Genomic DNA, 14,123 nt, shown 5'->3' with positions numbered 1-14,123 from the left:
CCGATCTGAAAGACAATTGTGATCAGTGGCGCCGCCAGGCGTATGGCCGTACGCACTAGGCGTACCTTGGGGAGAGAGATATTTTTTTTTATTATAATTGTTACCTGAATGCTTTGGCAATGCAACATAATTTGAGAAAGAGAGAGAGAGAGAGAGAGAGAGAGAGACGTGTGTGTGCCGGCGCATTTGTGTGCTTCAGGAGTGGGCGGGGTGTGCGTGACCAAGAAAGCTCATTGGTCAATGCAGATATACTTTTCTTGCACCACTGAGATTCTCTCCAGTTTTGAGAAACGGAGACAGACGATCGTCAGTAGTCAGAGCTTGTGCGAGAATTTATTGAGAAGCGAGTCAAAAATGAATAAATGAACCCTGAAACAAACGAGCTTGTTTCAGACTTTTACGAAAAAGTCCAAAAGCAGTGATCCAGGGGTGTCATCTGCTTGCCAGTCCTCTCCAGTATCAGCTAGTAACACGGCACCGGCAGCTTCCACTCCTCCGCAACCTAGCAGCAGTACGCTGCAGCTGGATGCGAGCTCAGTTCCTTTGAGAGAATTGCCTTCATCTACCTCTGAGTTTGAAACTAGCCATACATCCAGTGAATTTCATATAAGAACACCTACATCTCCCCATGTCCCTTACGATCAGAAGTAGATGGTTGCTCCACCTTGCTGACAAATGAGCCATCAGATAGCTTTACTAATGAGCCACGAGTCAGCCCGCTATCACTGACATCAGATTTATCAGACATAGGGAAACTTCAACCAGATGCCTTAAAATGTGCAGCGGACTCTGTAAAGCTCAATGTCCTACAGAACCGCTTCAAACCAGACAGAGGGTGGGTGGCTCCTTCTACTCTGATTTTCGGTAAACTCAGAAAAATACCCGAGGAGTTTTTCAGCGAGTCTATGTACCCCACGTTGCGCTACAGTGCGTGTCAGAGTCGTGCGTGCGGTAGTGCTGAGCAAGTTCACTAGATTCTAATCGAGGCTATAAAGAGTTTATTGTTTATTGTCGTGTGTAGTTCACATATGTTGTTCAAATATCAGCCTGTGTTCATGGAAGGCTGTTGTTCAATTTCAAGTTAAAGTTCTATCGTTGTTTTGTGTATAAGCCTATAGATCGACTCTTCATAGAAACTGCAGCACGCAAGCGTTTTTTTTTTTTTTTGGGGGGGGGGGATTACACCGCTAGTGCGGACCTTACAGTTCAACCCTGCTGGAAAGGATGTCTGAATTACCGGTATTTGTTGATAATGTTCTGTATACCGTTATGGTAACTGTACTTTTTCAATAAATGAACCTATTTTATAGGTTCAAATAGACACAAAATCTCGTTTTTATTCATTCCACTGGTAGTCTGTTTTGCTCAAATAGAAATAGAGGCCTGCCTCTAATTCTGGCCTCCTTCCAATAATGGCCTGGACCAAGATGCACTTGAGTGAAATAAAGGCCCCGGCCTATATTAGAGGATTTACGGTAGTAAACTTGAACTTGGCCGTTTCTCTCCCTCCAGTCTGAAGGGGGAGCTGTCTAGTACTGCAACACCTGTGCTAGACAAGGCCAGGAAGTTCAAATACGGGCCCAAAATTGGCATTCGAGAGCTGGCTGCTGGCTTTGGGGTTTGGTTGTGTTTGTTGTCCTGCTACGTGGAGGCCCTGCACGGGCCGACGGGAGCAGGTTTCTTTCTTTTATTCTTTTTTTTATTTATCCCTAGAATTTATATATTAATAAAGTACGGGTTAACCTGAACAAACGGTGTGGTCTCCTTTTATGTTGTGCCTGCTTTGAGCTAAGTGGTCGTGACAATAAATAAATGACCAAGTATAATATTTTTGTCTCATTTGTTTAACTGGGTTCTCTTTATCTACTTTTAGGACTTGTGTGAAAATCTGATGATGTTTTAGGTCATATTTATACAGAAATATAGAAAATTCTAAAGGGTTCACAAACTTTCAAGCACCACTGTAATCCTAGAACGGTCCGTGTATCATCCGATCATTCAAGTATTCCATTCAATCTGGAAAATGAGGTTGCGTTTTTTTTGCTAGAAATGGTGATCTCCGATGTAAATACCGTGTGTCTGTTTGCTTCGCGGTGTTTCAGCTCCTCTGCGCTCTGTTTAGTAACTCATTCCATAGTGAAATCACACGCCTGTATGCAGTTAAGTAGCCATGCGCTCAACTCGGATCATACAGCTGATTCGCAGAAAAAAAAAACACACCAAAAGACTGAAATCATCATGTGAATGGCCCATATGGTAATTTACCCACACCCCCCAGCAGGCTACAGTCCTGACAAAAACGAGACAATTTGCAACAAAAAATGTATGCTTTTCCAACAAAACAATCTATTATCTGAAATACCGATTGCATTCTTCAAGATCTCAACTTGCACATGATGGAAAAAAACAAAAATCACAAATTTCGAAAAAAAAATGCTTCTTTTGCGATTATCTCTCGGATTCGTTTCGGCCGACATGCGTCCCTGGATCCGGTGAGGGGTCACAAACGTTAACTCACCGAGTGAGAGCCACAGACACATGAATATAACAGTGAACATGACGAATGGTCTCAGCTGAATGACAATATTCTTTCTGTGCTCTGATATATTCAGATCATAAAGGTTCCTGAAGCTCCGCCCCATAGCATCACATGACAGTGTCACCAATGTTATTGACTGATTGATGATTCTTACTGAATAATCCTGGCTTTACATTCAGCCTCACATATGGAACCTGATTTTAGCACATTGTAAGCAAATGCAAACTGGAAGCAGAAACAGATAATAGTCACAACTATGTAGTGCAAATAATTTAATTTTAAAATCAATTATTCAATAATTACATCAGGATTTTAAAAAAAATCAGGTTTCTGGTAGACAGTTGAGGTTCACCTTTGGCAATGTTGCCGCAAATCTGTGCCAAGGTCGTATTTTCACATGCAAATTAATTTTGTGGCAAACCTCTGGCGCACTTGTGGCTAACTTTGTGGAAAACTTACAGTAAACAATTGATCCCTAATTCTGTTTTTTTCTGCAGGTTTGCTAGAATGTTTGCTGTTTGCAGTAAATTAGCTGGCTGTGAGATGAGTGCTCAGGGACTGTGTACAAAGTGCAACACCGAAAAGATTTATGACAAAGATATTCAACAACTTCACTCTTACACAGTGTAGCATCACCAACATCACTGCACATATCGATTATAATAATAATAATAATCATTATTATTATTATTATAGAAAATATTAAATAAACACAATTATATCAACAACACAAAAAGGAAACGAGTAGAAGAAAAAAAACTAATTTGTATGCTACAAACCAATCACAAGTTTGCTGCAAACAGTTTGCATTTATACAAATCGCCACATGTATGAATGAGTATACGCATTGTGCCAAGTTATTTCAATGATTTTCCTCAAATACATAATAATTTCCTCTGATTTTATTCAGTAAGGTTAATATAGCATATTTATGTCACACAAAAATGAAACTGTGATTGCACAGGTGCAAGCAGAAATCATCGTGTTCCCAAATAGAATAACATAGATATTTAGGCACTGCCTAAAAGTGGCGCTCCTGATGAGTGTATGAGCAAAATATTTACAAGCACACAAAATCAGCCTGACTAGAATAATAATGTTATCGCATATGAACCATCAAATTGTGCAGTGCAGTGGATTTCATGTCAATAAATTGCTGCATTTTCTTGTCACATTGACACCAAAAAAGAGAGACACATCACAGTTATGAATATGTATTTATTCCTTTATTTGACACTGCATACCATGCGCCAGAAACAACACCATGACATTATTATGGTGTGACTCTGCTGGGTGCCTGGTGGACAGCAGGGAACCAGCGCTTTCACTTTATAGCATTACTGTATAGTTATGAAACAGTTTCCTGGTTACATCTTTCATAGTTATTGGTCCGGGAAGTTTGAATCTGTGAATATATTTCTAACTTTACCACAGTTCAACCCACGCATGAAATAGAACTTGATTAAATCATGTTAATGAGCCATATTACCCAGTTTATTCTCCACACACCTCAATCAAACCCTTGGTTCAGAAATGAGTTTAAAGTTATCGTATTATAATGTGAAAAGTTACACGTTTTAACAATATAAATTATCACATCATAACGTAAATTGTTTCATGCAGTAACGTGAAAATATATTGTTATAGCATGAAAAATATATTGTTATAACAATAAATTTTTCACAGTATAATGTGATACTGATTTTTTTTTTTTCTGGTGTGGCATCAATACGCGTCGGTATTTTATACAGCGTCCTTCTTGTGTCAGGAATCTTCAGAACTTTTGCACATGCAAAGAGAAAATAGTCACAATATTTCTGCTACTTGTTTTCGTCATGAGACACTCAAGTCTTGCCCTAGAGGATCTTAAACAATGTTTTGAAATATGCACTGACTGTCAAAAGTTGCCCGTAAAAACACTTTTGTTTTTGGTTAAACAATCTATTGTGCCATTTTACAAACCCTAAACTCAAATCCTGTTTGGAATTAGGAATTGCAGGTGAAATGTGTGTTTGTAAAAATCCCTGTAGGGTTGAAGCTCTCCAGTGCTTGAGTTTCACTCCCCTGATGTGATGTATGCCAGGGGTTCTCAGCCTTTTCTGCTTTGAGGCCCGTCTATTCATACTTGTAACGAATCAAGGCCCATTAAAAAGATCCCCAATTATTTTGGCTCATCTATTCTATTAGAATCTAATAATCTATTGTAAAGTGTATTAATGGGATGCAACAAACGAAGTTTAGCGGGGGATATAGAAACGGGTTCTGTCCATCCGTCCGGCTGTCTGCCTGTTCATCCGGTGTTGTTGATGGTATCAAAGGCTCAAAGAGAGAGATTTGAGTGCAAGATGTTTTGAAGAAACTGCACCTTCCTCAGCAGCAGTGAGAACTCACAAGCAACAATACATGCACCACTTCTCTCAGGTCCCAATATTTTCAGATCGGAGCCTGAGAGGCTTCAGCTGGCATGCCTTTGCAAAAATAAGCGCTTGAAAAATTGTTTGGAATGGAATGCTTAGAGAATATTTGGAATCCTACTGCAATAAATACAGTAGAATTAGATCAGAATTAAATTCCTAGCATATACAAAATTACAGGCTTGAAAAAATCATATTTTTCTATTCCATTCAGATTAAATTTTATTTATTTATTTACTTTTCAGTTGGTTGTAAATATCTACCACATATTACAACATCAGTAGATATTTTATATTTTTAGATGGAAAATATAAAGTTTTATTTTGCGGAATGACATGCGACCTTTGACCTGGATTTTCATGTGGTTACAATATAAATTGCCTGTTGACATTGAAAAACTACAAAACTAGAAATTAATACAAACAACAATGAATGATTAACCATGTAGCCAGCAGTCCAGGGGCCCTTTAATTTTTTTTTTCCTACAGATTGATTTAAGGTTTTACCTTAAATCGTCATGTGTTGCTGGAATTTCATTATATCCTTCAAAGGTTTGGCTGTGGGGTGGCACGGTGGTGTAGTGGTTAGCGCTGTCGCCTCACAGCGAGAAGGTCCGGGTTCGAGCCCCGTGGCCGGCGAGGGCCTTTCTGTGTGGAGTTTGCATGTTCTCCCCGTGTCCACGTGGGTTTCCTCCGGGTGCTCTGGTTTCCCCCACAGTCCAAAGACATGCAGGTTAGGTTAACTGGTGACTCTAAATTGAGCGTAGGTGTGAGTGTGAATGGTTGTCTGTGTCTATGTGTCAGCCCTGTGATGACCTGGCGACTTGTCCAGGGTGAACCCCGCCTTTCACCCGTAGTCAGCTGGGATAGGATCCAGCGACCCTGTAGAACAGGATAAAGCGGCTACAGATAATGAGATGAGGTTTGGCTGTTTCATGTCTGCAGGATCCTGCTCCAAGTTTGGGATGGTTGCATGAGATGTGTGGAGGAAAGCAGGTTCATGTTACTTTTGCTTTCTTTCAGCATTGAGGAGTGTAGTTTGTGTTTGTCTAAGCCTCTGACCAAGGGCATGTTTATTTTTTTTGCCAGGGCGGTGGCAGTATATGGCAGTGATTTCATGGTGAAACAATCCTCTAGCTGTGTTTTGGTTACATAGTGTAATGGCTAGCACTCTGGACTTTGACTCCAGTGGTCTGAGTTCAATTCTCAGTGGAACCACTGAAGCCTTTGTTTGAGGGTTCTGAACTAACATGCACAGACTGTCTCAACTGCTTGGTCAAGCAAGCTGTCATGTCCTAAACCCTTTGTTTCCATCAAGGAGCTAGTCTTCTGAAAATTAGCTCAATGGTGAGAGCACTGACCTTATAAACCAGCTGGTGTGAAAGTCAGGGCTCCATAGCTCAGTGGTAAAAGCGCTGGTCTTGTAAACCAGAGGTTGTGAGTTCAATCCTCACTGGGGCCTGTAAGGGACATTTTGAATGTAGAAAGGTGATCCAGGCAAAAGAGGGGATATTGAGAACACTGACAGAAGGTGAACAAGTGCTGCTCATGATTTCTCATCACCTGAAGACCACTTTCTGCTCTGGAGAATGATATGGACAGTTTGAAGATCAGTGAGATGACTGAGGACCTGAAGGTGTCTTTCATGTGCAATTTCTGCAAAACACTTTGCACAGTTGATAACATCAACCAAAAAAAGACCTCAAATGAAGCCTATAATGAATTCAGAAATAACTCAGATGCTCATGAGTACTTGGGAAAGCAATAGACCCCTTCTGTGTGGTGGCAGGTGATAATTTCTTCTGGGGGACAACCAGACCCTGTCTTTCTTGTGAGCAATGCTGAATCAGACCCTCCAGGATTTCACGATGTTGCCATTTGCAACATCAACACAAATTCAACCAATCCCCGCAAATTCAGGGCGGTGTTGCAATTATATCCAATCACCGCAACTTTCCCGCAAATTTGACCAATCGTTGGCGTCGTCTTGACGTGATGTCAACAAACTACCTTCTGCCTTACTTCCGTGTATACGTTCAAGAGAAGCAGCATGTGCGAGTCAGTGTTTATATAGGCTTAAATTCTGTTACTGAAAGTGTTATGTTTACAGTGAAGGACTGTGCGCACTTTACATTATTTTTTACTTAATACAAGAAATTAATGGATGCCAACATTTTTGCCAAAATGGTGTTTTATTTTCCATTGTTTAGGCAGCTTCAGCATCATACTGTGAGATTCTGTTCAAATTGTTTTTTTTCTTCTATGAAGCCTGAGCCATTTATTTTATTAGTTTATAATTATTGTTTAATTTAGTCTTCAGGAGAGACTGCCTGCACACAGTACTAGTATTAATAGTTGTTTTTTTTCTTACATGAAAGCTGAGGCATTTATATTATATTTTAAGGTAACTTCATGTTGTGCTGTGAGGTTCTCTGCACTTTAACTTTTGAACCAACAGGTGCATTTGGATAAGTAAAGCCTATTTTTCTGCATTTTTGTAGTCCTGGTAATCTTTTATATTGGTAAAGTTGTTTATAGGACCATTTCTCAGTGTCTTTTTTTTTAATCAATAGTTTTTCAGTAATAACTTAATATTTAACATATCACTCAATTTTAATCACAAAAAGAGAAAATCGCAACAATTTCTTGCAACTTTCACTTCCTCCCGCAATGTAATCGCAACAAAAACCTAAAAAAACACCGCAACTTTCATCGCAATTTTTTGGAAACCCCCCGCAACATCAGACGTTTTAGCCCGTAACAATCACAAAAAAGGCCTGCGAAATCCTGGGGGGACTGACTAATAGGTCTGAAATATGGTTCATTTTTGCCCTGTTTTTGGTTGTTCCGATCGTTCAAACAGAGGAAAATAAAAAGTATTACTGTCTCCCTGGAACTTTGTCTTGAACTTCTGATTGTGGCTTATTAACTTGACTTGGGCATTTCATCAGAAAGGAAATATCTCTGAACTGGGAGTAGGAGATGTTTTTCACTGACAGTTTTTATCTGTAACTGACAGTGAATCCCTTGGTTTCACTCCAGTTTTGATAGCCCACAACAGCAATGGCACGTGAGAAAAGTTCTCTCCAAGGCCTGCCATACAGTCGCAGTTTGCGACCATGAGCTTGCCATTTTATTCACTGGCAATCCACAGAGTTAGAAGTTTTTCAGTCATTCTTTGCGAGTGCTTAACCTGGAATAGAACAGAGGTTGCATTCATTCATGTAACTTGCTTGTGAGTTTACTTCCGGTGAATGAAGTGGTGGTCAGGCAAACTGATTTGGCTGCTGGCATGAAAAGAATTAGTGAAACTGTCTCCGATTCTTGCTTTTTCTAGGCGTCTTTGCGGTGATTGCTAGGACGCTACAGGTTTTAGTATTGGGTGTAAACAAACCACAGCTGCTGGATTCTCAATCCTTCCTGCCCTTCTCTTTCAGTAAATGATAAGTTTTGGTTTTTAATTTTTTTTATTATAACAGAGAAAATGCTGTGAGAAGGTACATTCCAACATCCATGTCGGTAAACCTAGACCACAAATGGACATTACTCCAATCATTTCCAGTAATTTTGCATGGATCATAACCATAAATAAACTCTAACTTATGCATGTATCTATCCTTTGATTCTCTCATCCAAGCAATCCAGTAATAAAGCTTTTTGCATGGTAGCTTTCTTTGAACTGCAGATGTCTGACATCTTCAATATCGCTTGCCTTCAGTATGTAAAGAAAGTTCACGTGTCCCCCAGGACAAGGGCAGTAATGGTTGCTAATGTAAGTGTGGCGTCAGTGCAAGGGGTCTGTTGCAAATTTTGGCAATGTGGCACAAAGTTATAGAAGGGAACTTATTTATAATTTCACTATCTGCTGTGACCCAGATGAGGATGGGTTCTCTTTTGAGTTTGGTTGCTCTCAAGGTGTCTTCCTCGTGTCATCTCATGGAGTTTTTGGTTGTTTCTCAGACACGAACCCTTAAATATTGTTTAAAAAAAACTTCAAGATTGTTTCCCAGCAAAACAAGTCCTAGCCACTGATGTAAGCAGTTCTTGGTTCAACACCAGCAAAGATTCGGTGGCACTCTGGGACCAGTTTTCCTGGCTGAGAGCTGGTTCTTTGGCTGTGGAAACTTCAAGAACTGGCTCAAGATTAGGCACCAGCTCGGAACCAGCCCTCAGTGGAAAAGTGGTGACTTGGTGGACAAGTGGTAGTTGAGGATCAGCAGAGGGTCCTCAAGGTTCTGCTTTGGGCTGAACCTACAATAGCTAGGTGCTTGCTTATAGCTCAGTGGTTAGAGCACTGGCCTTGTAAACTAGGGGTGGTGATTTCAATTCTTACTGGGGCCTTTGACCTACCTTCTGAAGATAGAGAGTTCTGATCTGAAATATTGGGACTGAGGAAAAGTGTTGTCTGTATCATTCCTTGCTTATAAGTTCTCACTGTTTCTTCAAAACAGTTCTGCTCAATTCTCTATCAGTGAGCCAGTTGATATCAACAAAAAGACTACAGCTAAAACTCTAAAGGATTCTTATCATGCTGCACATATTTGTAAGTTCCTGGTTACACAATTATAAATTTAGACTATGTAGCGCAAGGAAACTTGGGACAAGAAGTCTGTGAGATATGCATGGAAAAAGCATGAGGTTGAGAAAATTGCTTTTTTTTTTAAAGAACCAAAAACACTGGTCAGCTTTTTTGGGTTGGAGTTCTCATCACCTGAAAACCACTGGCTGCTGCTGAGGATGGCCCCACATGAAGAGCCTGAAGATCAGTGAAGTCACTCATGGTGCTTATGGTTTGTCTCTTGAGGTCTTGGCCTGTCTAGTGTTTTTGTTAGCTCAGATGAGAAAGTAGCCAGAATGTACAGCCCACAGCCCACTCTACGATTGACGCACTGCATTATTTAAAATGCGTGTCCATTTTTTGTGAGGCAAATAGTAAACAGAAGCTAACTGCAGCTAGGAACTAAAGTTGTGAGTGACGTTACAGCAGTTTCTGTGGGCTGTTTTGAGGATTGCCACAGGGGCTTCAAGGTTCTGCTGTGGCCCCAATCTTTAGCTGCTGTGAAAGTCAGGGCTCCATAGCTCAGTGGTAAGAGTGCTGGTCTCATAAACCAGAGGTCGTGAGTTCAATCCTCATTGGGGCCTGTAAGGGACATTTTGAATGGAGAAAGATGATCCAGACAAAAGAGGGGATATTGAGAACACTGACCCCAGAAGGTGAGCAAGTGCTGCTCATGATTTTTCATCACCTGAAGACCACTTTCTGCTGGTGAGAATGGCCCCATTTGAACAGTTTGAAGATCAGTGAGATCACTGTGGATGAGACTGAGGACCTGAAGGTGTCTTTGGTGTGCAATTTCCGCAAAACACTTTGCACTCAAGTCTCCATCAATGCACAGTTGATAAAATCAACAAAAAATGAGTTGAAGTGGGACCACATGATGATGGCTGGTGAGAAGACGTGTTTGGACAGCATGCAGTCACCTTATCAGAGAAGTCTGCTTTTTATCCAGTTGTCTTTATGTTTAAACTTTTTTTATTTTTTTTTTTTAGTTCTAAAAAAAATTCCTGAGGTCCAGACCTCAGTGACCTTATAGCTGGCGACAGACATGATTTTAATACAGCCTAATTCCCCATAAAGCTGTTCTCATTTACATTTTTTTCTGTTTCGGTTATCAGGCAATGGAACGAGTATGAAACAGTGACTAAAACGTGGCCTATTAAAACAACATGTTCACCAGCAATCACATCCAAGCCATTTTCACGCTGCTGCTCTGCACCGAGAAAATTCCTGTTTTATAACCTCAGTGTCATCTGACAAAATCAGCATGCACATAATTTTAAAGAAAACAACCGTGCAGTGATAGTTACTATATTTCCATATAAAACGATTACTCAGAGAGAAAGTTTGAAGAGACAATGTGTTTTCCTTATGTTTTCTCTCACGCAGTGCACAGCCTCTGTCTGCCTGGGAAACCAACCACAAGAAGGATGTTTCGCTTTCAGTCAGGGATGATTCGGCCTCATCTGCCCTGGAGTGAATAAACCGTTTAATCCTCTGGAGACAAAGATATCGTCTCCCGAAAACAGCTAATATTTGTCCAAAAACTCACAAGATTTGTTGCTAGTCACTTTTTTTTATTTAAAAAAGTCACTAAGTTGGCAATAATGCTTCGAGAACTGACTGTTCACTTGTTGCCTAATATTTCCCACTTCTTGACAGGTGCCACTGTAACGAGATAATCAATGTAATTCACTTCACCTGCCAGTGGTGTTAATGTTATGGCTGATCGGTGAATATTAATGTACTATGTATGTATGACTGAAGAACAGATCGAGCCTGTATAATTGTGTAAAGTGTTATTTATATAATGACAGAAGTCTATATCTCGGGGGGGGGGGTGCAGGATCCTAGTACTTGGCCCACAGTAAGATAATGGACTATGCCATTTTGTGTAGAAAGGAGAAAGACTTTAACCCACCAAAGTTATTATCTATCTATCTATCTATCTATCTATCTATCTATCTATCTATCTATCTATCTATCTATCTATCTATCTATCTATCTATCTATCTATTTTCTTTCACTCCTCCCTACCACTTTGCCCCATTTTGCACAGATAAAAATGGATGCTGGGAAGAAGAATGACAATAAAATACAATTAAATTAAATTTTACCTGTAAAATGCTTTTATCAATGGACATTGTCACAAAGCAGCTTTACAGAAATATATAAATCCCAGATATAAATGTTACATATATAGAATTTATCCTGAAGGATGAAGCCAGAAGGCGATGGTGGCAAGACGGGGTCACTGGTATCTCAGGAGTCGCATGTGTAGCGAGAGAGCGAGGGGGTCGGGCAGATGGAAAGAGAAACCCTCCTCTAAATACACACAATTTCAAACTGAAAGTCTGCAATGTAATTGGACAGTCAATTCAAAATATTTTTGGTTGTTTATTTTATAACAGACATTTTCTCGAGTATTTAATGAAAGAGAGAGAAAAAACAGCTGCTGGTCTTGGTAATACTAATATATAGATTGAGGCGCTGCCTAAAAGCAGAGCTCCCATCTGTTTCTGGGTTGTAGAATTTTCTTATGTCATAGCCAGCCTCTTTTGTTTTATATCGAGAATTATTAAAAAAAATTAAAAATAAAAATTCAGGTATGACATGCGCACATCGTGCATGGAGATTTTCCCGCCATCATTGGGTCGCCTGTGATGGCAGGTACGCGAGTACACGACACACAGTGACATCGGGCGACAACAGCGACAAGTTACTCACTACTATACTGTCCTGACTACTACTCTACTTCACACTTCACTACTCACTCCACTAGTTGTTGGGTTTCCTGTGGTGGCAGGAACACACAGGACCGAAACCATCAGAAAACAACTCAATGGGTTTCTTTATGTATCCACACTCTATGCCTATGGGGCTCCGCTCACGCGGGCCGGAGCTCCGCTAACACATAGTCTGGTGGTTATTTCTCAATAGGGCGCTCCATAACACTTTCATGCACAACTAGGGGTAAAAGCTGCCAAACATTTTTTTTAGTCAGAAGGGGTCCTAACAAGTAGAAATAGGGTGGTTGGCATCTTTGAAAATGCCTATGACCCTGCTTTGGCAGCCGTTTTGGAAACTGCCATAGATATTTAAAGGTCCCATGGCATGAAATTTTCACTTTCTGAGGTTTTTTAATGTTAAAATGAGTTCCTCTGACCTTCTTAAGTCACCCCAGTGGCTAGAAATTTCATAATGTGTAAACCAACTATGCCCAACATTTGAGAATGGCGCGTCAAAACGGCGCGTTGATAAGCTCTTCCCTTTACTACGTCAGCAAGGGAGATGATCCCCACGCCCCCCCTCTGGATTCCCACCCACTGTATGAATTGCCCCGCCCAGTTGTAGTGAGGAGACCATAGAGGACACAACAACATGGCATCACCTAAGCGCGCGAAACATGGAAATTGCGCTGTACAAGGATGTGACAACACAGAAAGGAGTCTGTTTTTACTGCCGACGGGAGAGCCCCTGAAGACGCAGTGGCTTAATTTTATTTACTCCAATAATACGCCGTCAAGTCTACCTAAGACGGTGTATGTTTGTCGGAAGCATTTTCCTGAGGAATGTTTCCACAACTTGGGACAGTACAGGGCAGGTTTTGCACATCAACTGTCACTGAAGCCTGGGTCCGTACCAAGCATCCCTGCCGCATCAGCCACAAACACTGAACAAGTAAGTGTATAACTGTTAAGTCGTTTTGCCGTGTTTTAAAATCGGTGCCACGTTAGCCTTGCAATGGCTACATTAGCTGTGCAGCTAACCGCTTCCTGCAGTTAGCCAGGTACTCTGTGCTACAAAACCAAAAAGCATGCAGCATGCTCTGTTATAATAGCCAATCAAAACAGTTTTTACAAAGACACCCACATTCTTTTTTTTAAGTCACTCGTTCATTTTATTTGTTTGTTTGTTCAGTAAAAACCCAAACATTTGTTGAATTTATTTTATTTCCTCGCGTCGCACCTTAATGACGTCAGCGCGCGGTATTTTTCCCTTCGCGGTTTGTTCCTTCTCTCTCGCCATAGTAAGACACCCACATCCGCTTGTTCTGACCCACTGGAGGTAGCGTCACAGTGCTGTTAGCCAATCAGAGGTAACATGTTTACATGTCATGAATATTAATGATAAGACCCGCCCCCACCCTCTACCCGTCCCCGCCTCCTGCTTCTCATTAGCAAAACGACGCACTGGGAAAAGGGCTGAAATGGGGCTTTCTCCCAGGAGGTTATATCTACGTGCCGGGGGTTCATTTCGAGAAAGGCTGCGGATATAACATCCGGAAACCTCCACGAGCCCGTTTAAAGCATCAACAAACCACCATGCCATGGGACCTTTAACAAAATAAGATCTTGGGAGCAATGAAGAACAATTAATATGCTGCAAAGCACAATCCTTCTTGTACAGAGGAAAAAAATTGTACAGTTTTTACATTTTCATGAAATGTCAGCCATGTTAGTATTCCAATATGGCTGCTGAAGAACGATATTATGAAATTAATTTTTTAAAGAGATAAAGAATTTTGTTGTTTAAACACGTTTCAACAGCTAATAAATTTACCGGTGACATTAACAGTATTGACACCAATTAAGAATTAAGGAACATACAAG

At 40.6% G+C, this 14,123-nt stretch overlaps 3 non-coding genes across 3 annotated transcripts; all 3 read left to right on the top strand.

Moving 5' to 3' along the window:
- Positions 1-6,098: 6,098 nt before the first annotated feature.
- Positions 6,099-6,170, top strand: trnaq-uug (transfer RNA glutamine (anticodon UUG)). The gene has a single exon. It is a non-coding gene; the product is annotated as a tRNA-Gln (tRNA).
- Positions 6,171-6,341: 171 nt separating this feature from the next.
- On the top strand, positions 6,342-6,414 carry trnat-ugu (transfer RNA threonine (anticodon UGU)). Its single transcript has one exon. It is a non-coding gene; the product is annotated as a tRNA-Thr (tRNA).
- A 3,607-nt stretch (positions 6,415-10,021) lies between these two features.
- On the top strand, positions 10,022-10,094 carry trnam-cau (transfer RNA methionine (anticodon CAU)). Its single transcript has one exon. It is a non-coding gene; the product is annotated as a tRNA-Met (tRNA).
- The last annotated feature ends 4,029 nt before the right edge of the window (positions 10,095-14,123 follow it).

Source organism: Neoarius graeffei, chromosome 9 (genome assembly GCF_027579695.1).
Source record: "Neoarius graeffei isolate fNeoGra1 chromosome 9, fNeoGra1.pri, whole genome shotgun sequence".
Classification (NCBI taxonomy): Eukaryota; Metazoa; Chordata; class Actinopteri; order Siluriformes; family Ariidae; genus Neoarius; species Neoarius graeffei.
The sequence above is the reverse complement of the archived record's forward strand: the minus strand, read 5'-3'. Positions and strand labels throughout refer to the sequence as shown.